This window comes from Sinohyriopsis cumingii, unplaced genomic scaffold (genome assembly GCF_028554795.1).
Source record: "Sinohyriopsis cumingii isolate HCF-2022 unplaced genomic scaffold, ASM2855479v2 utg001176l, whole genome shotgun sequence".
NCBI classification, from domain to species: domain Eukaryota; kingdom Metazoa; phylum Mollusca; class Bivalvia; order Unionida; family Unionidae; genus Sinohyriopsis; species Sinohyriopsis cumingii.
In genome coordinates, this window is record NW_028315968.1 from 2,861,180 (window position 1) to 2,884,831 (window position 23,652).

Below are 23,652 nucleotides of genomic sequence, written 5' to 3' on the forward strand. Positions count from 1 at the left end.
TCATCTCATATGATGTTATTTAAAAAAACTTCCTACAACATACTCACAACATATAAAACCTATATGCAAATCTGATGAAAGCTGCTTGTGTTTCTGAAACACATATTCCATACTGGTGGCAAGAATGTCCAAATCTACATTACAAAAATGAAAACATTACCATCCATCTAGGAGTTGCAAATGTATGAAATCCTCTTGTTGGGTAGTTTTACTAACAGGCTTTACAGCAGGGCCTTCCATTAGATTTAAATGTGGCAGGTAAGTTGACAAAGTAGGGTGGGGGGTTGGGGGGACCTACCCCAATGGGGATAATTCATTTTTTTTTTTAAGTAGCATGGTGTAAAGTAAAAGTAGATGGGCTGATAAGGAATCCACTGAATTTACAGACTAAAGGTTCAGACATTTGTTTTTAAGAGAAAAATGAAAGAAGGAAACAATACAACAGATGTTTTAATATGACTTTAATGTTTATTTTCTAGATTTAATTAAGATTATGAATCAGAATCAGTCTCCAACTCCACTGTAAAGTTTATCTATTACTTCTTCTGCTCAGGCACCTGCAAATTAAAACAAAATTGTAATGCTTAAATAAAGTCATATCATCTCAGCACTAGTTACATATGCAGAAGTCATGTTAATCAGCATTATAAAAATGTATGAAATTTTCTTCACTGCACTTGTGCTTCCCTTACTATCGTTAAGCCATGATACAAGATAACTTTGCACTTACTTGTCATTTCTGGCAAGTGGATGGTGCAATCAATTTGCACAAAGATGAATTTATTTCATCCAAATATTTCATGTGAATAAAAATTCCAAATGGAGGCACTTGTCCGATCAGACAAGATATATGCATATTGTAGTTAGCTGGACTCTAGCTCTGATAGTCCTGGGCAATAGGATAAGCTGATTTTGTTATCAGTTTAGAAATGCATCCGCTTTGCACATACTATGCTTTAAAAGACGAAACTGAATCCAATATTGATGAAATAAGAGTCATTTGGATTACCTTGTTTTTTATCATTCTGCGTTGGTTGGGTGCATATTTGAGGGTCTCTGATATGGTCTCTTCCATTCCATTTGCCTTTGCTTTGCCATTAGTTTTCAAGCAGGCTTCTGCATGAGTAATACAATGTTTTAAAATAAGTTTCACAACAAAGGATGCATTGCATTTTTCTAAATGCCAGCAATAATCAATGGAATATTTTTAAAACATGTACTTTGAAATGTGTCTCAAGTTACTTTATCAATTCATTTAAAAATCTCTGGCAAGTCACATGAAAAACACAATTTAAATCAAGCCATACTTACTTATCAAAGACTTTCTCATTCACATCCTTTACCTCACACAATAAATATCAGCAACACCAACATTAAATTCACACAATCAGTACAAAACCTAGGTGTTACTCTGGACAGTACTCTCACATTGCACCAACATGTCATGAACATATGCAAGGCTGCGTATCTTGAGCTGAGACGCATCAGCTCCATTCTCAGATATCTTTCAGTTGATGCCACTAAAACACTTGTGTGTTCATTACTGCTTTCAAGACTGGACTATGGTAACTCAATTCTGTCTGGTTCATCTTAATATCTACTGCAGAGACTTCAAAAAGTTCAAAACATAGCTGCTTGGATCATACTTAGAGTACCACAATCAGAGCACACCTCCCCGCTGCTCTGTACCCAACACTGGCTATCCATTTGATCCAGAATCAAACACAACATTAGTTCTCTGTGCTACGTTTCACTGACAGACTCTAGTCCAACATACCTATCCGACCTCACCTATGTGTACACACAAGCAAGATACTTACACTCCTCTTCCGACAATCATATACTCATTATTCTCACTATGAAAACAAAGTCACATGGACAGCATTCTTTTGCATACCAGGGCCCAGCAACATGGAATGAATTGCCCACTGAACTTAGACACAAAGACGCAGTGATCCCATTCAAGAGTGCTCTCAAAACTACTTATTCTGACTACAAAAACAAACTTAATGACTTAATAATGTTAACTACCTTAAATATTCTCAGCATGTTTTTTATGTTTTCTAATTTCATGGTGTTTGTTTTTGTAATCATATCATTGTGTATGTTTTTATGTTGTCTAATGTTGCAAAGCGCTTAGAGCTTCTAAAGATTAGGCGCTATACAAAGTCCTCATTATTATTATTATTATATTTAGCTTGGATGAATATTTTTTAAATCAGTGGCCATAACTAAAAAATGGGATTTTGTTTTATGATCATAAAAGTATGTTGGACACCATCCATGATGTACAATGCTGTCTGACATTTCTATGCACCTAAGGTTTCCATCTCAAATATTAAAGCAAAATGCATACCGAATTTGACAGATTGATGAAAATAAAAAAAAGCAATGCTTACCATTTGAAAAGAGGCAATTGTCACTAGAATATTCTATTCAAAATGATATTAATTTTGGACACAGGGGATACCACCCCCATGTTTTCCTGACTCGTGATATGTCGGCCTATTCTGTGCACAGCTTTAAAAGATGTAATGTTTATCCATCGAGCTATAGAAATGAAATACATTTACTGTAGACTGTTTCTGTCAGCAGTTAAGTTGAGTAATTAGGTCAGGTTTATAGCTAGTTTACAAAATTCAATGTAGAATGCCAATAAATGACAAGATATATTTTTGCAAACTAAAGTGATCTTGAAAAAAGATTAGTAAAGTATAACATTTTATAAAAAATAAGCTATTATGTGGAAAAGAAACAACAATGAAATAGGATGCAATGTGTTTACGTCTAGTTTTGGAAGGTACCGTCTCTAAGGTACCGTCATAATTGTACCGTAGTTTAATGGGTGGAAAGGCCATTGAAAGGTAAGGGCAGTGCGGAGACCATCGAGTATGTTCCAGAATAGCTGAATCTTTGTAGATACATAGATCCATTTGTAACTTCAGTCCGCAAGCGAAACACTGTACTTCGTATCCCAATCCTGACTCAGGTCCGAAGTAGACAAATCCTGTTCTAGCTAAAACATACGAAGAAGGTAATCCTTCCCTATCCGTAGGCCATTTTTGAAACGTGTCCAATCGACGGGCACAATCACAATAGTCAGGTAAGAAGACTGGAAAATGGTAGGGTTTGAACTTGGAGTTCTCACTGGATTTCTCACTCGATTCTTGCTGCGGCGAAGTCATCCTTCTGGTGGGTGGCTATCCTCTTACAACCAATGTTTTATACCGACATGTCCATACGGCAAAGTAAAGTGGGTGGGAAGCCGCACTCGCTTCTGCTACACAATCTGATAGACTTTTTCCAAGGGTCGACTGACGATGTGGTGTGTGGGTAAATGTACAATCTTGTTGGGTTGTTAGGTGGTCACTTTCTCTAGACTGCAAGGCTTCTTTCAATATGCCAAAGTTGACAACTCGACTGGTACGATAATTCAGAGTAAGTCCTTTCACTTTACACTTCGTGTGCACTTCTCCTTGTTTGTCCCAGTATTCGTTGCCGTAATTTTTGGGACCACCACTAACGAAACTTAGAATCTTGTCATCGGGGTACTTGTCTGTCCAGGCTCCTAAACGGTCTCCTTCGATGTCAGGGTGCTGTTGACTCGGGTGATCGATATAAATGCAACTGTCCATGTCAAAGTACAAGACACGTTCCCCTAACAGTTCTAAAGCTTCGTACAATTTTAAGCGAGCATGAGCTGTCATGTAAGCTGCAATGATGACATTTCCAAAGGGGTCATCTTCTACAAAGTTCAGATCTTCTTCGTAATTCACCAAGATCAAATCCTCACGAACGACGTCCACGTGTTTCATGAATTTGGCTTTGTCATGAATCATCTGAAAGTAGCGGGAAGGTTCGGTCAAATACTCCGTCTTGGGTAAACACGGTCATTGTGCCATTTTACCCCACAAGCAATTTAACATCACTTTGGCAAACGATCGCCTGCCTTCGTTTTTCTCAATGTGATCTAAAGTAATGCCTTCTTGTGCCCAGAATTTCTCTCTGAATGTCTTTTGGTCTTCGGGAGTGTGACACCAGGACAGATAGCCACTGGCTTCTTGCTCAGTTTCAAAAAGGCATCCACGTAGTCTGCGAAAATGCCTTTCTGCGTGGGGTCACCCTTGTGGAATTATTGTGTCTTGGGAAAGTGGCAAATTTCGTACACTTCTAACAGTTGGTATCCCATGTTCAGAGCTTTGAACAATTCTACGCTGACCCATGTCCCCGTCAAGGCCCGTTCTTCCTGGGTGTGATGACAAGGTTGATCTTGGTTGCACGTTTCAGCACAAGTACGGCACAAAGGAAACATAAGTTTGCCTTGGCAATGGCGAGGTAAGACGGGATGGTATAGGTTCGTTCGAGGCAAAACTTTGCACTTGATCAAGCCTTCGTATTGTCGAATGTTTTTTAGGTCGATGTGTTCGGTGAACAATTGTGGGTGCCCTGCAGGAAAGCAACAATATTTGCACACGTAGGGATACAGTGAACACACGTCCAAGTATCTGATTTCTTCTCCTTTCTCTTCGTCAGCTTGGTACAGCAAACAGGTGGCATTGGTCCTTCCTCCGTACAAACTATTACTTGGGTTCAGGGGGTCCATGAACTGGTAACTTTCCATGAGGCGTTTAAACTCGGGATCGGTGTTCAAACGGTGATTGTATTTGTGTTCCCACATTTCCACCACTTGGTATCCTTCCTGTTCTAACTTTAGGCGTAGCTGACAAATGGCCTGGTACAAGTCTTCCATGGTTCGTTGTAAGAACTGATTTTTAGTGCCGCGGTCAGGGTAACAGACGGGACATCCGTGAAATAAGCAACCGTTAAACTCGTACATGATCTTGGGGTTTTCTAAGTCCCAGCCACTGACCGAATGCATTCCGATGATCTTTCGCCCTGTCCGTTGCGGGCATGCTGAATCCATTTGTCTTCCTTGTCGCACAAGTAATGCAACCAGCATGGGGCTTTGACCGAGTATTGACGTTTGACATAGTTGGTCGTTTGAGGACTGATGACAGCCACAGTGTTTTCAAGCATGAATCGTTGTCGGTAGACTAAGGAACACGCTTTGGCAATGGTGCAAGCCTCTTTTAAATGATCAACCCCTCCGTGTTCCATGAACAGTTCTCGAAATTTTCCACAGCATCGCCGTAAAATGTCCATGTCGGAACGACGATACTTTAGCATTTCTTCCTGAAAGTCGAAAGGGTCGGAGGCGTGAGCCCGGTACCAAGCGTAGAAAGTTTCTCGTTCGGTACGCATGTTGTCAGGGTCGTAATAGTGAGCCTGAGGCAAATGGGGTAGAACGGCATGTTGATTGGCTTCTGTATTGAAAAAGTGTGGAAAGTACCCTTTAGCCATTTCTGTCATTCCAAACATTTTAGGCATTCGACTCAAAGGCATGGCTAAGTAGCTCATCGAATCTTTAAACTGCACTTGTCCCACTTGCATGAAAATGATTTTGGCTCCGTTCAAAGTGATTTTAGGACGCTCGATGCCACGTTCCGTATAACATCTCAAAAGAAACTGTCCATCGTATCCGGAGAAATTGTGAGCCATCACCGTGGCATGGTGATGACAATCTCCATAATAATGTTCGATGTCCTCTTGGCTCCACGTCTTGTCGATGGGGTCTAAGACCCATTGTGTGAAATCGGCTAGTGTGTTCGGTCCTTGAAAGATTTTTTCACGCCCTCCAGGAATCTTACTGCAGTGAGGGCAATAACTCAAGATAGGTTCTTGAATCACTTCTCGCACGCTCGATGAGCCACGCAGAAATTAGGAATGTGAATACTGGTCTCTTGCATGCATTCGAAATCGAAAAAGATGAAATTGCCTTTCTTCTTCTTGTGACCATCCTCTTTCTCTGGTTGGGATTGGTATTTTTGTATGTAGCATTGGTGTTCCAAGTCCACAATGCAGTGACAAATGTGACATTTTTTCTTTCCTGAACATACGTGTGCCTTGGTACTGTTGATACATAGACCTTGTCCACACATTGGGCACAATCTCAGGAGTTGACAAGCACATTTCTTCTGTGAACCTTGCATCTTCAGATGTTGTTGGTAACAGGCAGGGCTGACAAATGTGCGCAGACAAGCAGGACAATGCACTGGTTCTTGCCCTTCGCTCAGACAGGGTTGAGAGGCCAAACATCCTGAGCATTTCGATCCACAATGTTTGTGTTGCTCTCGATTATTATAACCATCATAAGTCACATTTCTCACAGTAATATTTGTATCCCAGGAATCCAGTGATAGTGGTAATGGTATCGAAATGGTCATCGTGATGATAGAGGTGAATGTATTTTCCATCCTTAAAGTCTTTCCCTCGAAACAACAGAGACCCGCACACTTCTTGAGGGTGCACTTTCAAGGTGTATCGTGGAGCTAGGGCATCTTGCAATTTTTGCATCTCAGGAATGCCACAGGATGTGTCTTTGGACAGGCATGCTTGTTGTAACAGAAGTTCTGCTTCATTTCGTTGTTTGGCTCGGTTCGATTTTCGAATGTTCTCCCAGGCTCTTTTCCATTCTACTGTGTCGTTCTTGTCGGCATAGGTTCATCCCACCACGATGGCTCGGGCTAAACACATGTGGTCTTGAAAATTGTTAATTTGGACAAGACTTGTTTTGGTAATGTGAAGGTTGTTGACCAATAAGGTCTTTCTGCATTGTCCGGTCCCTTGAGGAGGAGAGACGTGGGTCATGTCCAGTGTGGCTTTTCCATCGGTGATGTCAAACTGGTCATTAGATTGTTGCACGTGTTGAATCTTGTCCATGACTTTGGAAGTGGTCAATTCTGCAGGGCTGCTAAACTCGATCCAAACAGGGGATTTCAAGCCGTCATGTTGTATGGAAAGTCTCAAGAGATCATCTTCTTTGGGTTGACATTGTCGCTTGAGTGTGGTGAGCAAAGAATCCCACATGTCGGTGATGAACCCTTTTGCTTTCTCTAACAGTACTTCAGACTTGAAATCTTTAAACTTCACTGTGTATTTGTAAGCCGTAGTTCTAAATTTTCTAGAGGGACGCTTTTCCGTCTCTCGAATGTCATAGTACTTTTCAGGGTTGACTAAGGGTGGTAAACTTTGTTTAGAGGGTTTGGATTCTGGTTCACTCATGTCCTCTTCAAAATCACTGGCATGAATTTGTGCCAAGACTTCAGCCCTAGTACGAGGCGATAGATCACGTTTCTGCCTCTTACTTTCTTCTTCTTTCTTCTCAAATGAATTGGATCATTTCATCTCGATAGCAAAAAGTCAAATGACTAAAGTTTAAACACCATGGATTAATTTATAGTCATAGCAGACCAGCGTATATAAAGGGTATGTGTCTTGTCCTTTCACTATTCATTTCACTCTCAAACTGAGCACAACAATGGAAGAGACTACCAAGATCGAACGTTTCATCAGAGCTTTGCGAGGGGTCATTAGAAAATTCTCTTCAGACCAGCCGAGGGACTACTCTCCTTCCTTTCAAGATAAAAGTCAAGATACTTGCTATATCTGTCAGAAGAAAGGGCATTGGTCTTCAGAGTGTCCAGACCGTCAAAAAAGAAAAAAAAGGGGTTAGAAGAGACAAAAGTCAAGATACCTGTTATTATTGTCAAGAAAAAGGACATTGGTCACCAGACTGCCCAAAAAAGAAACAAGAGGAGTCAGAAGAAGAGAGGGATTCTTCAGAGGAAGAGGAAGAAGAAGAGGAAGAAAACAGACAGGTGAAGAAAAAGAAACAGGAGAAGAAAAGAAGGGAAGAAAGTGAGGAGGAAGAGGAGAAAAAGACTATGACGGTGAAGAAATTAAAAAAACAGAGAGTGAACAATGAGACAGAATAAGTCTATGAACTTTTTAAAGTGCTCTGTTGTGAATTGTGAATTGTAAATATTTATAAAAGAATAAATTAATTATAAAAGGTAAGTGTCTTTGGGTTTTGATTTTAAAATAAGAACCTACACTCACGCACACTCATACACAGACAGGTACTATTGGGTAAAATGGTTTTTATTAGTTATTGGCAATTGAAAGCCTATCTCTTTTCGAGAGACGTGGATGGCCCTGAAAAGGGCCTTTTTTGGTGTAAGGGGTGAGTTTAAACAATCAACTTTAACTGTCTTAAGCCTTTGCCATGGCCAAGGCCTACTTCTGGACTGCGTACTGTTGATGATGATTTCGTTGAAATCACTAAGGATGGTGCAGTAGGCGTAGTCACAGGGTTGGAGTGTTTAGCTTGGGAAGGTCGTATTCTCTTCGGCCGTAATAAAGAAGTCTGATACATCTGTTTCAGACTTCTTAACTAAAATGTCTAACAGTACCGTGACCGTTTGATTTTGACACCCTTGTTTCTTTGCTGCTGCGTCTTCTTCTTGTTGTTTTTTTCTTACCTCTTCTTCTTGCTGCTGTTGCTGTAGGAGAAAAGCTTGTTCCGCTTCCTTTTGCTGTTGTATAAATTTCTCCAATTCTTCTTTCTGTCTCTGTCTAAAATTTTCCATGTGCGGTAATGAAGGAGAAGGTGACGAAGGTTCAGGAACAAATTCTTGCAAGGTAAAAAAATCCACAAAATCCCAATTCACCTCTTCTGAAAGTAAGTCTGGGTTCCCTTGGGTAGTCTCCACCATCAGTGCACCCAAACTGATCGTTTTCTGAGTTTCCGTCATGTTGAAAAACTGTCGCTTAGATTGACTACGCACAGGCGCTAGCGAATCTATATAGACTATGTGACGTCACAGACTGCTCTCTTCGGATTGGACGTGGGCTGACTGAATTTTGTAACGCGTGTTTGGATTGGTCAACAAACTCAATCCGTTTCAATCCTTCCTCCCCCATAAATAAGTACAGTTCACTGCATTCCTTCACCTGTTACTCAGCACCCCAACATGTGGACCGATGTACAATCTTCAACGCTTGTGTCTTCGATGATGTTCCGGACGGACATATCAATGTATGTCCGATCCAACTGGACAGTTATCCACAGGACAGACACCAGCCTGTGGATGCGAAGAATCTTATGTGGAGCATCAAGGATGCCTCAAAAGAGTCTTAATCTATGGTCCTGCAGTCAGGCACAGCCTAAGGTCAAGAAGAAGATGTCACAGATGCCCTTTATGTTAAGGGTATATTAACATAAAACCAAAGGCCCTTTTCAGGGCCATTCCTATCTCTCGAAAAGATCTTGACTTTCAATTGCCTACCCCTTTTTTTATTTTTTTGTTTAAAAAAATAATAAAAAAATAGAGACCCCTCCCTGTTTCAATTTTCACCTGTTCCATTTTCATAGACCCATCAGGTCGGGACCTTATTAAAATAGGGTCCCGACCCTGTTCCATTTCCCCTAGTCCCAAGACAGTCCCACGATTTATTCCCCATGTTCAATTTCCCTTGTCCCTAGAGTGAATAGTTTTTTTTCTTTCTCCCATGTTAAATTCCCCTTGTCCCTAGAATGGATATTTTTTTTTTTCTTCCATGTTAAATTACATAGTCCCCAGAGTGGATATACCCTTTTTAACATGGAAGTTCCCTAGTCCCTAGACCGTCCCTATTCACTACTACCATTGTCATTACCAGCCTGAAACCCAATTTAATGCCATTTGTATAAATTCATTTCAAATAAATATTATGATATAGTTGAAGTGTAAAGTCAAGCAAGTATTCTGTTTGCAGATTTTACATTTTAGATATTATAGTAAAGTCATATTTTCTCTTGTTTAGTAAACTTTATTGCAACTGGTTCCAAAATAGTAAATCTTATTTAATGTTCATTCACCAGAATAGGTATTAATACAATCCCGAATTAACTGTATGGTACTAAAATATACCCTGATCTTGTGTGAGATTGTAATATACAGAACTATACCTCAAGACAACAATAATATATTGAATTTATATTGTATCAAGACTGTCATGGTTATGAACTCCAACTTTATTCAGGTTTTTTCATAATAAATGATCATCTTGTGCTATGGTTGAAAAGAAATCAAAGTTCAGTTTAACTCCATTCTCTCCACATTTGTAAGTTGTTAAGAGGCATACTCATCCTCAGTGTTATAGTAAAATGTAATCTTATTTGGATCAATCTTGGTGGTGTAATATATGAATGGAGAAAGAATATTATCATCCAGATTAAAATATGTTTTATTCAGACTCTACTAAAATTTTTAGTTGGATATGGGTTACGGAGCCTGATGTGTACGAACAAAGCAATGTGTACCATGACCTTTTTAATTTAACATTTTAAACTCCTGCAGAAGAAAGAGATTTTTTAGATCCATTAATCTGTATTAACAAAAACATTTCTTCAGTATGATTTTCAATTACTTAGTATTGACAAAACTCATATTTTAAAGTTGTTGTTTTTTTGTGTTTGGTTTGGCCTTTTATGGTAAACCAACACAAGTAAGTTATTTAGTGCCAAGGCACTTTAAGTATAGTGCCTTGCCCAAGGACACACCATGGTAGCTAACCCAGGTTGGTCTGATGGTAGAATTTGAACCTACCTTATTTCACAGGTCCAGAAAGCTAACCACTGAGCCACTACAGCTCCCCATCTTATAGTGGAATGCTGGTATACTTTATGATCAAGAAGGATGGGTTGGGGTATGCATGTTGCATCTGAAAAAAGTGATGGAATTTTTGTTTACATAATATTTTAGTCATACAATATGAATCATTTTCTATAGATTTAAGATGTATCAGATCAAGTTAAGAAAAATCATATATTCTGTTTCCTGGGAATGTACTAAAATTCACTGTTATTGTTTGATTTTTTGGTAGTAAGCTTACTTGGTATTTTTTTCTTTTTAACTTGAATACCTAATTTGTTAACATCCTATTCTAAATCTTCAGAGTTCTGTCTATTAAGTGACAACTGTTGATACATGTAGGGAAGTTTTTGTTTATATCTTTTGATTTTTGTGATTCTGGAAGTTGCAGTATTTGTTGTTGTATTATAACCATTTCAGTAATTTAATGAATGCAGAGTATACTGCTCTATAAATGAAATTTAAGTGAAAATAATGTAAAAGTATGTTTCACTGCAAATATAAATTGTTTAAAATAATATATCATTTATCATATGACTATTCAATTGTGGTAACTAGTATTCCATCCAATATCTATATATTAAAATATGTCTTTTCATACAGCTGGTGATCATTTAGATACAAGTCCAATTGAACATAATCAAATTATCAATGCAGGTGTTTTTATTAGTAGTAGTATTGCAAGTATAAGTGTTAGTATTAAGATTTCATATACAGGTATGATAAGTGTATCATAATGTTTAAATGATGCTCCTTGTTACAACATAAAATATGTTCATTGAAACAAATGGTTCACTGGTAAATTGGCAGCAAAGGTCTTCACTGAATTATGTTGCATAAACTATTTTACAATAAAACATATATGATGCATCTCAATTATGATGAATGTGAGGAGGAGGATTAATAATAATGCAATTTAAGTTATCTTCATAACATAAGTTCTAGCAGATGTGTAATTTTTATGTGGTTCATCATCAGTTTGAAACTGGTCTGTGATTTCTGGATCTGGACATACCTGGTCCCCTGCTGTTGTGCTGCTATGGTCTTTACAGTTCATTAGGATATCAGTTACACTTGGTTTACATTTAGAACCCCATGGGATGGAATGCCCAGTTTGAAACTGAGAGAATGGTTAATTATCCATAATATAACTCCTGCAGTTATTATTAGGTTTGATATCAAGGTCTTTCTTTAAAAGCTTTTCAACTCAGGTTCTGTTCTACCATACAGATAAATAAAGTCAAATTCAAGGCTTTCAGATTTGTCCAGTTTGTTTCATGTGTTGCGGCAGACAGACTGTATATTGCCACTGTACCATATAAATATCAGTGCTTAGTCTGCTCTCAGTTGCTGTGGTTTGATTAGTTACAAGTGTCATTACATGTGACTAATTATTGACCAATGTAATGAAACTTGTATAATTAGAAGGCTGTATTTAAAAACTCTAAAGATCTTAAAAAGAAAATTGGATCGGGGTAAGTAAAACCTTTTACTTTGACCATTTGGCTAGAAAATAATTTTCAATAAGTTTAAATTGGATAATAGTAATATAATAATTAATTACACAAATCAGAATAAAAGCTATTTGCATATCCCCTTACAGCTGTTGCTTTTTCATAGTACTAAGTAGAATAAAGTATAGTTAAGACAGATAGCTTTAAGCTAGAATTAAACTCAAATAAATTGCAAGAAATCAAAACAAACCCAGGATTAAAACTAAAGAAATATCCCGTCATATATACCTTACATCAAATAAAGAAACTCAAGATGGATAACAACAAAATTAATGTCACATCATCAAATAGTTATCTCAGCTGCCTGGTCAACCTAAAGGCAGATAAACTAAGGCAAACTTACTCCGAAGCAGTCTCATCCCCCCTAAGAGAAAAACGACAGATACAGTTCTTAACGCCAATTTTCAACTCGACCCCAACTGACTCGATGAGTAGACTCTACCTGTCACCAAGCGTAAACGAGAATGTGGACAATCTACCGAGTAACCGCAAAACTACATCCGACATGAGTACCCAAACTGAGGAACAATACTCAACAAGCACAAAAACAACCCAGACCACGCTGGTTAAAAACACTAGCAGCCAGGGGACTCAAACTGAGAACCTACTAGATGAAACAGAATGCCCTCACCCTACCACAAATAAAGCAGTCACACACGACTCAACAAAAGGTAAGAATAATAGGAAAACCAAATCCCAAATACCAGTTAGAAAGAATAAGGAACACACTAACTGTCAGAATACAAGACCCAGCAAGCCGGTTATGGACAACGAAACAAAGTCAGCTAAAGAGACAAACACCAGGGGAAAAAAGACCAGTCTGCAAAATATCCAAAACAAGAAACACCCCGCTGAACTGACTCTCTTCGTCAAGGGAGTAAATTCCAAAATAACGAAGTTAGCCTTTAAAACCATAGCATGGCAATTGAACAAACATCACCAAGGAGAATTCACGCTTAAAAGCACTAGAGACGACTTGCTGATAATCAAATGCACCACTGAACAACAGATTGCCAAATATATGGAAATTGAAAGAATAGGCCAAATAAATGTTCAGGTCACTAGACACAACAGAACAAAACAACACATAGACCCAAACCCCCCAAAAACACACAACAAAGGAGTCATATACGTATCAACTCAAAATAAAACCAATGAAATAGTAGACTACATAAGGAGTAAAGGACAGGAAGTAGAGAAAGCAATCCGCCTAAAAACAAGAAGGGGAAAGGATAGCACTGCAGTGGTACTCTTTTTTAAGGGCGCCACCCCAGAAACTATCAAAATAGCCGAAAAACTCGAGGCTAAAAAAATTTTTGCTTTCAAAAACAAACCACGGTTCTGTGGCAACTGCAAAAATTGGGGGCATTACTCTAAGAGTTGCGGAAACCTATTCCGGTGCAATCAATGTGGTCTTCACCACCCAGACCGGAAAACATGTAGCGCCACCAATCAGCACTGCGCTAACTGTAGTGGTAACCACAAACCAAACCACGCAGAATGCCCCAGGGCTCTTAGAGAAGCCCTAATAGTTGAATATATGATCTCCCATGGGGTAAACTATAAGCAGGCCAAAACAAAAATCAGGATACCAAAAACAAAATAAATAGGTAGCACCCTCACTGGTAGGAAACACGCATAAAACGAAAACAACAGTATGGCAATGGAATGCACGCGGCCTTAGGGCCCACGCTGACCAACTAAATAACAAAATACTTGAACAGGAAAGAAAACCAGATGTTATATGCATACAGGACACCCACCTAAATGATACCTCACGTATCCCAAACATCATAGGCTACAACACCAAATACCTAAAGCATCGATCCCCCACAGCAAGAGGAGGGGGGTTAGCAACCTTTGTTAGAGATGGAATTACATCAGAAATGCATAAATTAACAGATAGTAGACCGCCCAATGACTTCGAAATACAGATAGTCAAAATAACTGCTCAAACTAAGCAGGTACTAATCGTTAACCTCTATGAAACAAATGAGCAGCGCAATTTAAGTGCAGACAAAACAATCAAAATGATTAAAGACTGTGGAGAATGGGTGGTAATATGCGGGGACTTCAATGCGCACATGAACTATGGGGGAGTCAAAAGACGGACATTAAAGGAAAAATTGTAGAAAAATGGGCACAAAAATGCAACTTAGTTTTTCTAAACAACGGAATGCGCACCCGGATAGATGACAGAACAGGCCACACATCAGCAATAGACCTATCTCTATGCACACCAAGATTAGCAGGCATTTCTGATTGGCAAGTTGATGAAAGCGACCCTATGGGAAGTGACCATTACCTTATAAATATAGAAATACAAATTAGAATACCTCAAAATAAAGCGTCCTTCACACCAAGATGGAAATACGAACAGGCCAACTGGATTAGGTTCAAACAGATAGGTGACTCAATCGACCCAGAAACCATATATCACCGGGACATTGACACCTTTAATGACAAATTAATAGAAACCATTAACACAATGGCCCAAGAAACAATTCCTAAAACTAAAGGAGTAGCACCCAAACCCACGGTGCCCTGGTGGAATAATGAATGTAAAATAGCAATTAAAGAGAAAAAAAGAGCTCTAAACAAATTCAAAAGAACTAAAAATAATAGGGACTTTAACTACTACAAGGAAAAGGAAAAAACTGCCAAACAAACTATTATGATAGCTAAACAAAACTCATGGAGAGAATTCTGCTCAAAACTAGATATTAACACAAAATCGAAGGAGGTGTGGCAAAGAATTAAAAAAATGAGAGGCAAAACTAAATCAATAACCCCCAACATACCTGGACAAAACAACAAACATAAGGCAGAATTATTCGCAAACTATTTCGCCAACATGTGTAGCAATACCAACTTAGAGGATAAGTTTAAAAATCATAAAAGGCAATTTGAGGAAAGCAACTCTGACAACATAAAGGAAGCAGGAAATAATGACGGCCCACTAAACCTTCCGTTTACAGAAGCCGAATGGAGAAAGGCCCTCGCCGGCAAAAAGACCACATCCCCCGGGGAGGATACTTTGGGGTATGAAATGTACAAGAACCTACCCAAAAAACTTGTCACAATTGCACTTAACCTCATTAATAAAATATGGGAAACCGGTACCATACCTATAAGATGGAAAAAGGCAGTAGTGGTCCCGATTCTTAAGCCTGGAAAACCCTCAAGCAATATAAAATCATACAGGCCCATATCACTAACAGACAATATATGTAAAATAATGGAAACTATGGTAAACAACAGGCTGAAATACCATTTAGAAAGCAAAGGACTACTAGCTAATACACAGAGCGGGTTTCGCAACTACCGAAGCACAATAGACCAACTCATGAGACTAGAAACCGCTGTCAAATTAGCATCTAGAGAAAAATTTTAAAAATCCAGATATGTTACAGCCATCTTCTTAGACATGGAAAAAGCATATGATCTAATGTGGACTAAGGGACTGATAAGTAAACTTAAACCATACGGAATAACTGGCAATATATACAAATTTATTGCTAACTTCCTAACCGATAGAAAGATACAAGTCAGACTAGGACAAGACTACTCCGAACGATACAAACTGGAAAATGGCACGCCACAATGAAGCGTAATCAGCCCAACTTTATTTAATATAATGATAAACGACCTGGAAACAGCGGTAAAACCCAACCACCTTGACTTATCCCAATTCGCCGATGACAGCGCCGTATGGAAAACTGGCAACCCGGCCAGCAGAGAAACGACCAAGCACTTACAAAAAGGACTAAACGATATAGGAAATTGGACAGATAAATGGGGATTTAAATTGTCACCTCTAAAAACAGTAGGCATAGTTTTCAATCCGGGAGGTGGCCACCCCCCACCCACTCCAAACTTAACCCTAAAGGGGGTACCCATCAAATTCGAAAAACAAGCGACACTCCTAGGTATGGTATTCGACCACGAACTCATGTGGGCAGCTCATATCCAAGAACTCGTAACGAAGTGCAAACGAGACATCAACCTCCACAGAAACCTCAGAGGGGTGAATTGGGGGGTTGATCAAAAAACACTCGTTACCCTATATAGAGCACTTATAAGAGCAAAATTGGACTACGGTTGCCAGGTATATGGAGCGGCGAACGCCACGTTACTAAAGAAACTAGACACAGTCCAATCAAAAGCGCTAAGGGTATGCACCGGCGTCCTAAATGGTACCCCCACACAAGATATCTTAATAATAGTAGGAGAACCCCCGCTAGACCTAAGGCGGAAGGAATTGATGCTGCGATACTCGACTCGAATATCAATACACCAACCCAACCACCTCATGCTACAAGCCCTCTTAGCATGCGACAAACCATTCGATACAAAAGGAAAAAATAAAAAAATACCTAGTGGGAAAATAATTATAGAATTAAAAAGGAAATTTCAAATCGCAAATATCAACCCAGAAAAAATAAGGTACTACCCAGACCCCCCGTGGACCTGTCCCACACCACAAATAGATCTTAGCTTACGTAAACTAGGCCAAAAACAAAATGACCCGATAGGACTAAGAGCATCAATACTAACGTACATTGACAACAAATACGAGACATACACGCAAATCTTCGCAGATGGATCAAAAACCAAAAATCCAAATAAAACTGCAGCAGGGATAGTGATCCCAAAATTAGATGTCGCCGTTGGAAAAAGACTCCCAGACCAATGCGCTATATACACGGTAGAATTCATGGCAATACTAATGGCATTAACATACATCAAAACATACCCCACAACTAAGGCAGTCATTCTAAGCGACTCTTACAGTGTACTACAATCGTTAGCAACGGACCAATCCAAGAGCAGACCTAATATGATTAATCATGCAAGATCGCTACTTAAAGAGATTGAAAAAAAACAACAAACACGTTGAATTCGTATGGATACCCTCTCACATCCATAATCCCAGGCAATGACAAAGCAGATGCAGAAGCAAAAAACGCCACAAACGAACCAAAAGCCCAAAATATAGCATACAGCGTCACTGAAATCAATAACATGGGACAAGATCAATGACATGTGGCAAGAGCTATGGGAAAAATCGGATGCAAACAGTCTAATACACACGATGATGAAAAAAGTAAGTAGAAAAGTCGAAAGTCCGACCTTCAAAAATCCATACGATATAACAATAATAAATAGAATAAGAACAGGTAAAACACTATTGGCAGGATGCGCAGGGAAACACATAAAAAGGGGACCAACCGAAAACTGCCCCTACTGCCCAACTCCAGAAACAATCGCACACTTAATAAATATATGCCCCAAATACAACCAGGAAAGGGCCGAACTAAAATCTCAACAGGAACAAATAGGAGAACGGTGGACATACCCAGAGTTACTTGTGGCAAAAAACAATAACATAGGAATGACCTATAATAACATCATGACATTCATTAACAAAATAGGCAAAAGGGGACAAATCTAAACCGAATGAAGGGTTGGGTATAAAGAGAGACCATGTAAAGAAATTAAAACCAATAAACCTAAAAGATCGAACCAAAAAAGAAAAAAACCAATCAAAATATTACAAATCACTGTTTGGGAATTGTGACGGCCGGCTCGGGCTAGTGGGTTCACAGACTGACACCGCCGCTCATAACCTGAACAATAAAAACCAGATAAGGACGAATATTACAAAATCACTGTTTTGGAATTATAATGGCATGCTAGGCCCCGTAGGTTCAAAAAAAAAAAAAAAAAATATAAAAAAATAAAAATAAAAAAAATATACATTAAAATAAATCACAAATAGCTAAGCTAAACAAAAATAACAGGTAAATAGCCAAGTGGTCAAAGCGAAGGGAAACAAAGGCAATCAAACCACCTCCCTCGAAGAAAACATCTCACGGCGAACATGGCAGTATCAAAAGGACAAGAAGACCAAAACAGAAACGGACACGGGATAAGGCAGAAAGAGCTGAAATAAAGAAGAGCAGGAAAAGGCACAGAATGAAGTTAAACGTCCTAAGGCAGTAAAAGAAGAAAGAACAGGACACTTGCAGACCTTGGGGAATGAAGGCAGAAACAATGAAAAGAGTATGCCTCAAATAATCAAACCACCCCCACCCCCCAGTATGAAAAGAATTGCCTTCCCGAAATCAAACAAAAGAAATAAGGCCACCCCCCCCACATCTACTTATAAGTGTGAATGAGAAAGTGAGCGTGAATGTGTGTTGTCGGGATATGTGGGAAAAGCAGAAAAACGAACAAAAATGTCTATAGCCATCACACAAATATAGCATACACACTCCCTACCCACCTTTTTTTTCTTTTCTTGTCTTTTTTTTTTTCTTTTTTACAAACAAATTTTACCACATAGGGCTTTCATTCTGACCCACGAAAGCCCTCTTTTGACCAACAACTTACTGGCCCTGAAAGACACTGATTGGTTTAAAGCCACACGTACGAAATACTTAACCAAATTGAGATCTCCAAAACAAAATAAAGGGCTACTAAAAGCCTACTAGATGTGAAAAAATTTTCGGAAAATTCAAGTACGCAAAGTACACAAAATTTAATAGACCTTACAAAAGATAGGAAAATTCACAACTCAGGAATATCTGAAGCGTATGTGACAATCACATGTTTGGCAAGATAGTACAGGAATAGCCCAATAAATATAGGGAACTGGGCATTGATTGCAACGAAAATTTAATAATACTGCTGCTGGTGTGCTTCGGTTACTGCCTGAAATGAGAGAGGAAGGAGATGCAGGATGCAGAAACAGACCACCAACGGAGTACAACGATGGAGAAGGTTGCAGCGACGAGAGCCTGGGCGGGACCTTTTGGGGCACCTGGGCTTCGGTTTGCTTGCTTGGGGGCATTGTATAAGTTAATCGCTAAATTCAAAAAGTACACAAACGTGTACAAACTAAACAGTCGCACATACCGAAAGGTGCACGTGACTTTAATCCAATGAATGAATGAAATGTGTGCTAGAGGGTAGGGTTAGCAGTTATACTCCCAATTATGTTTGTGATGAGCAAAAGCAGCTGCACAAATTTGAGCTTTTAGTTTGGTTCTGGTAGGGTCAAAGGATGCAGGTACATTTTACATTCATTTTTTACTAGAAATAGCTATTTTCAATATTTTTCTGTGACAAGGCAACTAAAAGAATCAGTATGTGCCTTATGCATGAATAAAGTTCACTAGTACTATAACAAATTAGCATACTTTTCATCACCCCTCTACCATCAAGATTTTTTTATATTTACCTCTGTAGCAGACACAAATAAAAGTCGGCAGCTCATTTGCAGACTAAGTTACGCATATGATCTCCAATGCTCATCTAACTGTGACAGGCAGTCACCAACAAGCCAACCTATTTCCATGCCTAACTCAAAGTAAATCTGAACCACATTATAGATTTAGCTTATGTGTAAATTTATAAATGCTAGGCTTGTGATAATTAGGTTCATGCCTTCTACCTTAAAAATTAGAGGGATGTCAAAATACGAAACTATCCAGTGAGACCTATGATGTTAATTTTAATCCCTATGGGATTTGTGACATAAAAAACCCAAATGCTTTATGTATTAAAAGGTAACTAATGGGGGCAGGATCTGCAGTGAATCAATGGTTAGTATGCTAGACTCCTGATAAAAATGTTTGTGTTAAAATCCTGTTATCAAGTCAACCAGGTTACCTACTGCAATGTACCCTTGCCTTACTCCAATTCCCTCAGTACTCAGTAAACAACTAGTGTTGCTGTACATAACAAAACCAGTCCATATTGATTTTACATATTTTACTAAATCCTGACAAAAATAATTCTCTAAATAAAGAATGATTAATATGTGATGGTCTCGCATGTAATCAAACTCTTCCAAGCTTTTAATGATATGAACCGATTTATCAATGTTTATCAAATTTGCATGAAAAACTATTTCTTATTTGTCATCAAATATGTTCAATGTTTTGATCATATAAGCATTTCTGCTACATTAGATCAAAATAATCTTTTTGTCAGAAATAGAGCCCTTATAGTATTTGCAAGGTCAACCAATCAGATGCAGAATTTGAGTTTAATATGAATGAATATTTTTTTTACAAAATTGCTCTTTTGCTATATCTTGATGAGATAAATCTATTCACCAAGTCTGATGAAATTAATGAGAAATAGTTTTAAGAGCAGTAGCAAGAATGGCTAGTGAGATGTAGAACCACCACATTATATGCATAGATTTTGCTTATAGCCTCAGACATACAAGCAAATAATTAAACAAGTCAGATCTAAATTAGATCATAAACACTGTTGTGCAAATCATAAGAAACTCTGCCAATCAGATGCAAGGTCACTTCACTACCATACCTTTATCACACTCATAATAAGCATCATTGTGAAACTTGACTCTATAAGCCCAATGGCCAAGCATGATCAAACTTGAATCAGCAGTAGTGGTTATAACCTCATGTATTTGTATGCATCTTCACTTCTTCAATCTAGATCTCATTTATATAAGCATGTATTCTACGTTTAGTAAAAACTGCACTACATGTATAAATATTGCATGCGGTGGTAACATACTCAGATGAAAGATCACCTTATTATTATTAATGGTTAACACTCATCAAATTTCAAGGACAACTTAATGATTTTAGCCTATATTGTGGAAGTATGGCTTTTAGGCTGGTTAAAAAACTCAACTAATCTTATACATGATCACATGTATATACTTGGATTTTGCTCATTATTAGATTTATCCAAGATGTTGATTTAAGCCCAAAACCAAGTTTTATATAAACAAATTGATCAGAACTATGGACTCCAAAGTAGCTAAGTTCTTACTGTTGAAAGACAGAAGGGGATGTGAAATAAATAACACACTGGACCATTACATAAACCCACTTAACCTTTTGACCAGTTGAGATAAAATATCAACAATAATGTTAAATAAGATTGATAAATTATGTTTTCTCACATTACCTCTAGCCCTTTTCAACATGGATGGTATTTTTCTTCCACATATGTCAGCTCTTAATTAGTGGCCCTTTCCCATCATGAATGTTGTAGGTGAAACTCTCAGAATTAGGCTTTTTAATTTATATCTGTAGAAGAAAAAAACTATTGGTCTGCATATATCAATGTCACCATTTCTGTATTAGATTAAAATACCATATGTGTGTGTGTGTGTGTGTGTGTGTTAATTTTAGAATTTAAGCAAACTTGTCTCCATGTGTTTATTTTAAAACTGATGATGATAACACATAACAGGTTCAATGGATAAAATGTTATTTCTTACTTCTTACAACTGCTCATTATATCTGAATTTACATTCAATGTTTGTTTTAATTAACATATTTGGGATATTGGGCAAATTATTTATTTTGTAGTTTATCATTATATCATTTACCAGTCTTTTATCATTCAAATATGTAATATAGTACCATTATACTGACTTCATATTCTATATGATATCCCAGCAATACATATTAAGCAGATAAGTGCAAATAAAAATGTTCAGAATGTAAAATTTACTCCAAGCTCAAAGAAGATCAGCAAAAGATAATATCCAACAAATTACCAAACAAAAAGCGAAGTTAACGCAGTTACCTTTATTATGATGTCTCCAACACCAACGGTACTGTACAGCTACGTCTTCTGAGTTTTACCGTCATCTTGTCTTTCAAACCAGAATTAATTTCTTGAGCTCTTACAAAATGAAGAAACTTTTAAATACTATAATTTAAGCAGCTTCTTTACATGCCATCAGATAAATTATGGCACAGTGTTATGTCTGTCAGCAAAACGCAACTTCACATTTGGACGGCGCGCTGTGTGGGCATCGCCGACACAGCAACTGACATGAATTCTCTATTAGCAGACAATGATTCGGAATAAATCCTTCGCAAATCTAACATTCTCGATTTTTCATAGTTCCACTTTTCATTGTTGCATCTGTTTGATTGTACAATTGCTAATGATGTTCAATGAATCAACTTCAATTCATCTGCTGTCTGAAATCCCGGTTCAGTTGGTATTTTCTTCCGCGCATGATGCCGTGTAAATAAAAGATACGGTCGACATTCAAAGTGGTTTAGGTTAATTTATTATTTTTCTTTATTAAGGTCATTTGCAGAAAGTGTTTCGCTAGGGTGAGAAAAAAAAATATAACAAAAAGAAAACTTTCTTTTCCAACGCTAATACTGTATATATTTCAATTTGTGATTGATGCTATAAATAAAAAAAAATGATAATAAAGCATTTTAGCCCGTGGCTTCGGCACGGCACTCGTTTTTGTGGGTTTTTTAAAATGTTGTTAGTGTTGTTTTGGGGTTGTTTTTTGTGTGTGTACCACACTAAAAAACATACCAGGTATTAGGCCTAACGTAGGAAAAGAAATTATCCTCTATTTATTACTATTCTTACTGTCAAATGACGCAAAAGTGATCAAATTGCTATTAAGATTTTGTTTTGTATAACACTTACCGCTCGTTTTCCTCGAGATAAAGCAGCCACTTCAAAATGATTATAAAATCTGTGACAGATGAAAAACGTGGTTTAAATAATTCGTAATCGCCTGCCTTAAAATACTGTAGGAATTTGCTAATGTATTTCATGGCCCTCGTTTGAATAGATACCAACGATCATGTATATCGACCAAATTTTGTATATTCCTGCCCACAATCATGTATTTTGTATTAAACCGTATATTACACGAGCGCTCTGTGGCAAACTCGGGGGGGGGGTCTCTATTATACCCAGAGGCGTAGCTATGATATTTTGCGCCCGGGGACGAACTATAAAATTGGCGCCCCAGCCCCCTCCCCGTTTAATCACATTTTTGAATATTACCCTTGTTTACTTATTATAATGTAACGTTGTAAGCCTCATTTTGGCGCCCCTGTACCTTGGCGCCCGGGGACATATGTACTCCCCTTCCCCCCCCCCCCCAGCTACGCCTCTGATTATACCTGCTGTATCAGTTGAGAAATATATTGAACAGATCAGGCCCCAATACTCTCGCTCTGAAAAACATTAAAATAATTATATGCAGAATATCGGTAGGTCTCCCTCTTGCCGAAAATGTCAGCACCATATATATTTTGCAAGTAATGTAATGGGTATAATAACACACACACACACACACACTTTTTTTTTTGGGGGGGGGCAACGAACAGATGCCCCCATTTTCCAAAAAAAATAAAAAGTATTTTATATTTGTGTATTTCCCCCTCAGATGTGTTCTACGTTTTATTAAAACAAAATTTTATATAAAAAATTTAGTTTTTAGAATTTTTGATGGGGTATTTATGTTTCCATAGTGTTATCTAAAGGGTTGTTCGTCCGAGTCTGGTTTCCCTCACCTTGCTCGAAGTTCATTCCCTTGAAATGTTTTGTAACCTTTGCTATATGTCGCCTAGGTCTCAGTGTTTGCTATATGTAATGGTGTTATATTGTGTGTATGCTATATTTTCTTTATGTTTGAGACAGCAAGTATAGATCAAATATCTTTCCCAGTTGTATTTCTTCCTTTATGATGTTATATTGTATCTTTTAATTTGCTTTATGGTTTTCTAATTTTGACGATGGAATGGTGTACTATTTAGATTTTGTTTAAAAAAAATAAT

The 23,652-nt window shown here is 38.0% G+C and overlaps 1 protein-coding gene and 1 long non-coding RNA gene across 3 annotated transcripts in view; both read right to left on the reverse strand.

The window, feature by feature from the left end:
* Window positions 1-23,652, reverse strand: part of LOC149772778 (aromatic-L-amino-acid decarboxylase-like) — a 79,123-nt gene that overhangs the window by 11,353 nt on the left and 44,118 nt on the right. The gene's annotated exons all lie outside the window — the stretch shown is intronic.
* LOC149772779 (uncharacterized) lies at window positions 447-22,037 on the reverse strand. 2 transcript variants are annotated; one of them, XR_016417602.1, is made up of 5 exons: window positions 21,635-22,037; window positions 21,008-21,129; window positions 10,491-10,605; window positions 1,010-1,116; window positions 447-557 (listed from the first exon to the last, which is right to left on the reverse strand). It is a non-coding gene; the product is annotated as an uncharacterized LOC149772779 (long non-coding RNA). The 2 variants fall into 2 exon arrangements; XR_016417601.1 differs by lacking the exon at window positions 21,635-22,037 and having other exon boundaries at window positions 21,008-21,598.